The sequence below is a fragment of the Enhydra lutris genome, unplaced genomic scaffold (assembly GCF_002288905.1).
Source record: "Enhydra lutris kenyoni isolate GAN:26980312 unplaced genomic scaffold, ASM228890v2 scaffoldscaffold24, whole genome shotgun sequence".
Classification (NCBI taxonomy): domain Eukaryota; kingdom Metazoa; phylum Chordata; class Mammalia; order Carnivora; family Mustelidae; genus Enhydra; species Enhydra lutris.
This window is the reverse complement of record NW_019154108.1, coordinates 21407218-21417485: the sequence shown is the minus strand read 5'-3', so window position 1 is coordinate 21417485 and position 10268 is coordinate 21407218.

Genomic DNA, 10268 nt, shown 5'->3' with positions numbered 1-10268 from the left:
TGTTTGTTTGTTCTTTACCAATTAATGAAAGGGGAAAGGTGCCAGCTTCAATAATAATAAACTAGTTTCAGCTTTCTGCCTTTATTTATTTATTTATTTATTTATTTTCAGACAGAGGTAGTTTTTAATTTAATTTTTTTTCAGTGTTCAAAAATTCATTGTTTATTCACCACACCCAGTGCTCCATGCAATACCTGTCCTCCTTAATACCCACCACCAGGCTCACCCAACCTCCCACCCCCTCCCCTCCAAAACCCTCAGTTTGTTTCTCAGTTGAGAAACAAACTGAGAATTTTTAATTTAAATACCTTAGTTATATTCAAAATGCATTAACCAAAATGTAATAAATAATTCTAGGTTCCTTTAAAGAAATAAGGGAACATATTCATGTTCCATTCATATTCATGAAAACCAATCTTTCTTTTTTTTTCCTTTTTATTTTCAGCCTATACTCAGTTAAAAATCTTTTTTTTTTTTTAAGTATAAAAGAGGCTAGTGTGATAGTGTGATAAAAGGTTAGAGTTGGAGGTATTCAGAATGGACTGAAATCTGTGGCACTTTCACCACATCGGGACCCAGGAACCAGGAAGTGGTCCTCAAGGAGGAACCCAGTCTGCCAGCACCTCGATCTGAGCTTCCCAGCCTCCAGAAATATCAGACAAATGTCGAGTGTCTGAATGTGTGGGAAGACAGGAGGACTGAATTCTGCTTGAGAGAGAACTGGGGTGGGGAGATGACAGAAGCCAAGCTGAGAGAAGCTCACAACAGAACATACGACTTTCCTATCCATAACCCATGGAACTCAACATCCTTCTTAATACTTTGGGAAATAAAGAACAGAACGTGCCAAAAAAAAAAAAAAAAGCAAAAATAAAAGATTGATCTCAAGTTTGACTTATTACAGACACTTACATGTAAAAATACTTACTGGGATGTGTATATATACAGGTTAGTATACACACACGGATTTCCTTGCTCTGTCAGTTGAGAGAGCCTAGAAACAATGACAGGTAACATGACATGTCAATAGCAATGGGTACACTTAGTGCCCAAATCTTGGCTTCTAATGGCAATTTCCAATAAAAGAAACCAGAGATCCTTGGAGAAATGGACAATTCTAACTCTGGGACAGGGAATATACAAGATGACCTGAGAGCATCTTATAGGTCCATAAATGAAGGGAATGCAAAACAAAACAAAGATACACACACACAGACACACACACACACAAATGGTGAGATATGCCAAAGGGATACAGAAGCCAACTGAAAGAACTTCCAGAGGCCAAAGTCTGGAACAATTTGAGCAAAAACATAATATTGATTATACTCCAGAGTATGAAATAAATATCCTGGAGTCCATTAGGATACAAACAAATAACTGAATAAATAAATAAGTAAAGGATTGTCTTCCTATGCAGAAGAGTTCCAGATAATATATATACTTAACCCCATGTCGAAAACATGGAAGATAAATACCTATCCCTTAAATGTGGGCTGCATATAGTGACTTACCCCTCACAAATACAGTAAAGAATGGGGGGGGATAACTTTACAAACTAGAAACATGGCCAATGCTAACTCCACCAGGCAATCAAGATTAACATCAACGATGAAAAGTCATGTCGATAGCACATACTCTTGATATGATGTGATAAGAATAGCATCTGTCATCTTCTAAGAGTCCTTTCAAGACTTCTTGTCACAGTCTATAGAGAATCCTAATGTGCAAATGCTATCTTGCATGGGATTCTGGGACAGGAAAGGAGTACCAGGTTAAAAACTGAGCAAATATGACTAAAGTATGGTGGAGTTTAGTTAGTATTGGTTCACTAGTTGTAATAAATCTACCATAACAGGGGCGCCTGGATGGCTCAGATGGTTGGGCATCTGCCTTTGGCTCAGGTCATGATCTCCAGGTCCTGGGACCAAGCCCTGTATCAGGCTCCCAGCTCAGCAGGAATCTGCTTCTGCCTCTCCCCCTACTTGTGCTCTGTCTGTCTCTCTCTTTCTCTCTCTCTCTCAATTGAATAAATAAAATCTTTAAAGAAAAAGTTTTTTTAAAAAAAATCTACTATAACAATGAGAGATGTTAACACTGGGGGAAACGGGATATAGAGAATAAAGGAACTTTCTGTTCTATATGCATTATTTTTCTATAAATCTAAAACTATTATAAACTAAAAAGGTTATTTATAAAATCAAACAAATAAATAGCAAAAGTCACTCCCCAAAGCATTTTTAATGAGTCATGAATATGATAGCATCAGGAAAATCCAAGTAATTTTTATTAGTCATTTGTCATTATACAATGAAGTGAATTAAATAATTCATGGTAATTCGTGAGTATATTTCACCAGCAGAGTAGCGTCTTCAACTTCAAAGACTGAACATCTGAAAGAAATTCTACTGGGCCTATTGGAAGTCAGACTAAAGGCATTATATAGCGTAAATAAACATCGAAAATGTACCCTAAAGCAATAATGCTACTGTTGCTCACTGCTATATGGCAAACCATTGCTGCTCCAGCACAGCTTAGAAAGTATAGTGCTGGGGTGCCTGGGTGGCTCAGTGGGTTGAGCCTCTGCCTTCGGCTCAGGTCATGATCTCAGGGTCCCGGGATCCAGCCCCACATTGGACTCTCTGCTTGGCAGGAAGTCTGCTTCCCCCGCTCAACCCCTGCCTGCCTCTCTGCCTACTTGTGATCTCTCTCTCTCTCTGTCAAATAAATATATAAAATCTTAAAAAAAAAAAAAGAAAGAAAGAAAGTAGAGTGTTATTTCTGAAACACTGAGGGTGAAAGAGATTTGTGATTAAAAAAAAAAAAATCCTATCTATAATAAATTGCAACTGTTATCCCAATCAGAAGAGCCCACTAATGAAACCAGAATCATCAGAATCTGTAGCACTTCATTTGACTGTGGCATTGGTGACGGACTCCAGACCCAAACACAGCCATTAGTCAGTGTGGTACAAGAGTGTGCCAAGATAGCATAAACCTAAATCCTTCTCTAGAAAAACTACTTACACAGAACATCTTACTGGTGATAGATCATGGGGTATTATTTTCTGATGGCACTTGAGCTGCCTTAACCTAAAAATGACTGGAGTGGGAAAACTACTGAGATGTGATGGACAAAATTTCAGCAAAATCCTTCTACTCACACTGCGGCTAATCCCAAGGCTTTCAGCAGAGGATCTTCTGCACTACAGTTAAGCATCTCTACAAACTTCTTTTGCAGTGACTTATAGGCTGACCAAAAAACTGAACATCAAGAGTACAGAGAAAAAAGGGTTTCTTCCCACTGGGCTTGTAGTTTATGCCTTAAAGTTGATTTTCTAAACACAAGTGCACAGTGAATTATTGGAAGCATAAAAACTCATTCAGTCATCCCCAAAGGGTATTTTTTAATGCTAAATATTTAGCTATATGCTGAAACAGAGTATGAAATGAGAACCATATTTAACAGATGTTGAAAAAAAGTGGCATTATGCCAACTAATTCAAACTCCCAACATTGCTGCTATCATCTTATGTAAGGAACAAAGTAAGGAATAATAAAATAACTGCACACCAAAATTGACAAACTAAGATTCAGAGACATCCAGATGCCCACTGACTCACAATTTGTGTTCTCTCAACTGAATTCAGCCTAAAGAAAATCATTGTTTCAGTTTTTGTGACTTTATTTTTATCAAGTAGCTCATTTAATGCAACCAGCAATTAATCAACAATATTTTAATTTACCTAGTCTTACTTTTCATAAATCCAATATTTACCAATCTTAAATAAGCCTTGGAACTCTCCTATAGAAAATTCAGGAATAGCATTTACCTCCCACTGATACAAAGCTATGAAGATTAAGCTCATTGATTTATGATTGCCCTAAAATTTTCAGAAAGACCAGAAACTCCTTTCCAATATGGTAGAGGAAACCATGCACAAAATGTGCATTTTTCTGTGGAGAAACCATGCACAGAAATGACTGCATTCTAAATGAGAAGGAAGTGTGAGGAGTTTTCATCCTACCCTCAGCTTCCATCCCAGCCCACACATGTATATATTTGATCAACACTAATTTACTCCTGAGTCATTCAGTGAACAGTCACTGAAAACCTTCTGTATGTTAAACACTAGGAAAATACCATAAAGGTTGGTAACCTCCCACTTGCATTCTAATCAATAAATATCAAGACCTTTTGTGAGTTTTCTGGTTTTCGTTAATTCTTTTCAGAGATGTTGGAATTTTAATAATCAACATTATGCCTTATCTTTGCTTCTATCATGTTACTAGTCTTATTTGCATAGAACAACAACAACAAATTACAACCTAAGCTTTCTACTAAAGCAGCTATTTTAGACTTAATGGTTTAGGATGGGTAGAGGTATTAGGAACTAAGTGTGAAAACTAACATTGCCCTCTGCTGGCAGATCCTTCCAATAAAAAGTGTGTTTGTTTTGCCATTTTACCTTATTCTCAGTGGTTGGAGGTGCATTTTGTCCTTAAAAGATTAGAGTTTGGGGACGCCTGGGTGGCTCAGTTGGTTAAGCAGCTGCCTTCGGCTCAGGTCATGATCCCAGCGTCCTGGGATCGAGTCCCGCATCGGGCTCCTTGCTCATCAGGGAGCCTGCTTCTCCCTCTGCCTCTGCCTGCCATTCTGTCTGCCTGCGCTTGCTCTCTCTCCCTCTCTCTCTCTGACAAATAAATAAATAAAATCTTAAAAAAAAAAAAAAAGATTAGAGTTTGCTTCTTATAAGTAGTATTTGGAATTCCTTCTGAAACAAAATCCAAAACGTCTAGGCAGTGATGATACCATCAGCACCAACCAAAAGAAATACTTTTTAAACTATAGCTCAACTGACATGATAAGACACTGTCTCACAGCATAGTGGTTCAAAATTCAGGGACACCTTAATCTTTATTGAACTTGAATCTAATCCTTCACGATTCTCCTGGCTCTTGCCAAGCAGACAGCTCTAAAATTTGAGTAGTCTTTTTCAGCCCACATGATAGACAACTGTGCCTCTCTTTTACCTCTTTTACATAGAGGTGCATAGAATCACTCGTTAAAACTTCAGATGTGGCATGAGGTTTGGAGATGGAGATCTCAAGGTATTTGAAGAAACTCTTAGTTTTAAATGATCTTATGTTAATATATTGAGAGGCTTTATGAAATAAAAGCTTCTTGTTAGTTAAAAAGATTTGAATCATGTTTGGGAGTTGCTTCCATCTTTTTTTAAGTGAATTTCTCTTTTTTGATCAATGTAGATGAATTCAAGAAGCTTTTGTGGTGAACAAGTGCCCTCTTATTGCATCTTTGTATTTCTAGGACTTAGCACAGTGTCCCATATATAATACATATTGAAGAAAGGCTTATTGAATTGGTAAATGAATTGGCCTATTCCTTTTACTATGTTTAATCAAATTTGTCCTTCTTTCACAATAAAATGCTTAGGGCGGACTGTAGTGTGGTATGTAAAAATAACATATGCTTTGGAGTTGGACAGACTTGAATTTAAACCCTAGATTTGATACCCAGCTGAGTGGTAAGAAAGCCACTGACCTCGTTAAGTTGCAGCTTTCTCTGTAAAATAAGAAACATACCACTTTCTTCCTATGTGGTTGTAGGGATTATATGAGCTAAAATATGTAAGGTGTCTGGCCCATAGTGAGCTTTCAAAAATTTCATTCTCCTCCCTTTCTGTTCAGGTGAATTGCTCACTTCTTTCTTTTTAATCAAGACTGTAGGACAAATTTCACTCAGATCCATTTTGAGGAAAGAGTAAAGGGAATGTGTTGTAATTACACGATTTGTTTACATTTTCAAGCCCTTCTTTTCCCACCAGGAATAAGAATATGTATACAGTGGTCCCTCCTTATTCATAGGGAATACATTCCAAGACCCCCAGGGGATGCCTGAAACCGTAGATAGTATTAAGCCCCAATATATACTACGCTTTTCCTATACATAGTTATCCACAATAAAGCTGAATTTGTGAATCAGGCACGGTAAGAGAGTAACAACAATAACGAATAATGAAAGAGAACAAACAACAATTTATGGAATAAAATTTACATGAATGTGGTTCTCTCGAAACATCTTACTGTACTGTACTGGCCCATCTTGTGATCATGTGAGATGGTAAAAGGCCCACGTGATTGAGATGAAGCAGGGGAATGACACCAGCACGGTGTGGCTGCTGTTTACCTGATTCCAAACCACAGTTGACCACTCCCCACCGAAAGTGCGGAAAGCAAATCCATGGATAACAGGGGGCTGCCCTATAGAAGTTCACACATTGTGCCTGCAGTAGGGATTCCTCCGACTTTAAAGTAGGTTACCAACACTAGAAAAGGCATGAGGGGGATATATTTTACTTATCATCATTTTCCAGTTATGTGAAAGTGGAGAAATGATAATGCCTTCCATTCGGTTAATGATTTGCAGGGTTTTGGGTTTTGTTTTTTTTAAGATTTTATTTATTTATTTGATAGAGATCACAAGTAGGCAGAGAGGCAGGCTCCCTGCTGAGCAGGGAGCCCGATGTGGGGCTCGATCCTCAGACCCTGGGACCATGATCTGAGCCGAAGGCAGAGGCTTTAACCCACTGAGCCACCCAGGCGCCCCTGATTTGCAGGTTTGAAAAACTATCTCTGCTCTCTCATTTCATTCTCACATTAGTCCCATTTTAAAGCTAAGGAAACCGAAAGGAGAAAGGGGTGACTGCAAATGAGAGGAATAAAACCAGAAACCCCGTGTTCTGACTTGTCCCGGGATCATTCCTGACCCACCTGGGATGCATCCCATCATGTGTGCGCCTCGGGCGCTGCCAGGACGTGCTCGTCCGTGCTCCCTGCCCTCCACTTTGGGCCCTGCATCCTGGAGCCAAGCCCTCTCGCGCTTCCAATGGGATTGCGGTCTCTGAGTTAAAGGAGACAACCCAGTCATGAGTCCTGGAGCTCATTTTTTTGTTTGCTCAGTGACTCACAAGGAGACATGTGATGAGTTGTTTGGAATTAACTACTTTTCCAACGTTTTGCAAAGCCTAAATGCCCCTGGTGGTATTTTTAACAATACTGGGGAAGTTCTCAGTTTATTTTCAACATTAAAGATGCTACAGCAAGTGTGAGCAAAATGGAAAAGTTGAAGCTCTTGTCTGTAGGGCTACAGACTCGGAGTCTCCATTAGAAACAGCTGTGGCTGGAAGTTTTCTTCTGTGATGCATTTATTGACATTCTTGTTGTGTTGCCAGTGCTAGCTGGCGGCCAGCTGTTCTCATGATATTTTAATTAAAGAAGCTCCCACACCACCAAGAAATAATCTGTGCAAAAATGTACAACACCTGTCTGCAGCTGTTCCTGTACCAGATCTATCTCCATGTCTAGTCCCTTACAGTACAATTCACTCTTGCTGCCCCACATCCCAAATAAAATCTATTTAGCTGGGACCTCTGTACCTTTAAGGAAATTTTATCCCCTGAAATTGTATGCAAAATTGGGTATATACATTTTAGGAAGAGAAGGCTCATACTTTCAACAGATTTTCAAATAGACTCATTATTTGGAAAAAGGGTAAAAAAGATTGACGAGATAGGAATCCCTCTATATTAATTTTCTTTGGAAAAATAATAATAATTGTTTCCTTGTCTTAAAAACCTCAGTCAACAATGGGAAACCTCTGAGAGTAAGTTAAAGACTTAACTTAAAGTCTTTATTTAGTTAAAGACTAAATAAAGTAAGGATACAAACATGGGATAAGAAAGTTAAATATAAACAGTGAATCTACTAACAGGCAACATATGATGAGTCAATTGAAAAGAGTAGGTTATAAAATAGAAGCTTTACTACCATAATTTTACCATAGTCAATATATTAACAATAAATGTACATATCAACTTCTCTAAGAGGCTTTCTGAAAAGCAAATATCATTTTTCAAGTGTATGAGCTCATGCTATGTCCAAAAGGAAGCATATATTTAATTTTAGTAAATAATAATTTATAAATCAATGAATCATGATTTGCCAATATGCCCTGCTTTTCTCTGCTCATCTTCCCATTGGCCAAGTAAAGCAGCCAATTCAAAGCCATCGTCCATCTTCCTTCTCTATCACAGAAAAGAAAGAATTTCAGAAGTTCTGAATTTGCCTTACAATATCCAACACCATAATATGTGACATGGTATTGGCCATTGATATACTCCCCCAAGTTGCCTTCAAGTTTGGAATTTTTAAAAAATATTTATTTATTTATTTATTTATTTATTTGAGAGAGAGATAGTGTGTGCATGAGCAAGGAGAAGCAGCAGAGGGAGAAGCAGACTCCCCACTGAGCGGGGAGCCTGTCGTAGGGCTTGATCCTAGGACCTGAAGATCACAACCTGAGCCAAAGGCAGATGCTTAACCACCTGAGCCACCCAGGTGCCCCAAGTTTGGAATTTAATAAGAAATCTAATTTCAGTTCCTACGGATATATAAGGCATTCTATCTCCACCTCCCTTCCTATCCCCACTTCCTGGCTGTCCTTTCCTTCTCCAACATCCCTCCTGGACCTGCCTCTGCTCCTGACATCCCCTAACCCTCTTTCCTCCCATACACAAATAAAACCAAAAACCAGAGAAAAGAAATAATACTAAAAGCAGACTTTTGGGGTGCCTAGGTGGCTCAGTCAGTTAAGTGTCTGCTTTAGACTCAGGTCATGATCCTGGGGTCCTGGGATCAAGCCCCACATCGAGCCCCACAGCCAAGAGTCTGCTTTTCCCTCTCCCTCTCCCCTCACCCCTGCCACACTCATGCTCTCTCAGTGTCTCTCAGATAAATAAATAAAATATTTTTAAAAATTTTGAAAAGAGTAGTCTTTCTTTTGGAGACAGAGAAGTCATCCCAGGACTTTATTCAATAGCATAGTAATTGAAGAAATATCCTTGAATGTGTGGCAACAATTTCTACAGCCTCACCATTTCCACCTTCTTTATATTACTTCTGTCTCCCTTCTCTTTGAGAATCTCTCAATGACTGATTGCTTCTAAGAAGCCCTAAGAAAAACCACTTTGTTGGGCCACCGGGGTAGCTCAGTTGTTTAAGGGGCTGTTTTGGCTAGAGTCATGGTCCCAGGGTCCTGACACCGAGCCCCACATCTGGGGGCCTCCTTGCTTGGTGGTGAGCCTGCCTCTCCCCTGCTGCTGCCCTTGCTTTTGCTTGATTTCTCCTTCCCTCCCCCTCTCTCTTTTTGTGTCAAACAAATAAATAAAAATCTTCATTAGGAAAAAAACACTTTGTCACTAAAGTCATCTCAAATTCAATGCTTCTCACCACCTTCAATTTGGCCAATTGGAGACTTTGAGAAGAGAAACAACAAAACTGGAGAAGGGAACCATCACAATCTCTTTTTCTTCCTCTTCCACTCTGAAAGAATAAACTGTTACATGATGGGAAAGGGACAGACAAGAAAACAGCAGCAAAATGCACACGCGTACATACCTTGCGTAAATGGCAAAATTGGGGTTGGAAAGAATAACTGACTGGCAAAACAAAGTCCATCTTCATAGTGAAATGACAATGCTAACACTTAAGTTTTGGGAAAGAGTTATACTTGGCTCACTTCTAGTAAAAATCTCAATTTTTTTATCCCTATGGATTTATTTTTTTTAAAGATTTTATTTATTTATTGGACAGAGAGAGATCACAAGTAGGCAGAGAGGCAGGCAGAGAGAGAGAGGAGGAAGCAGGCTCCCCACCAAGGAAAGAGCCCGATGTGGGGCTCGATCCCAGGACCCTGGGATCATGACCCGAGCCGAAGGCAGAGGCTTTAACCCTCTGAGCCACCCAGGCGCCCCTCCCTATGGATTTATTAGCACAATAATGGAACACGAGCAGGCAGTAAAAAGTTACTGCTTTGAAGAAAAAATGGATTCTACAATAAAATGTGTAAACTTTGTTTCTTCAATGACTGACACACTGTTTCCAGAAGATTTTTTAACCTAGTATTATGTGCACATACAGAATATCAAAATAAAACTTTCAGTGGGAAATTTAATAAGGTTCATTCTTTTTTCAAGAAAACTACTTTTAGTGAGAGATGCATGCTAGTCCTCACATTCTAAGATCTATTCCAACAGTGGTAGAAATGTTTACACTTACCATGTGGTTCAAGCCAAGTTAATAACTACTTCTAAGTTTCACTACATTTCTGTATTATGTCAAATCTAACAAAATTCAGTGAAGATTTAAATAAAATTCATCAGATGTTTTAAGATTTCCTGAAATTCCAT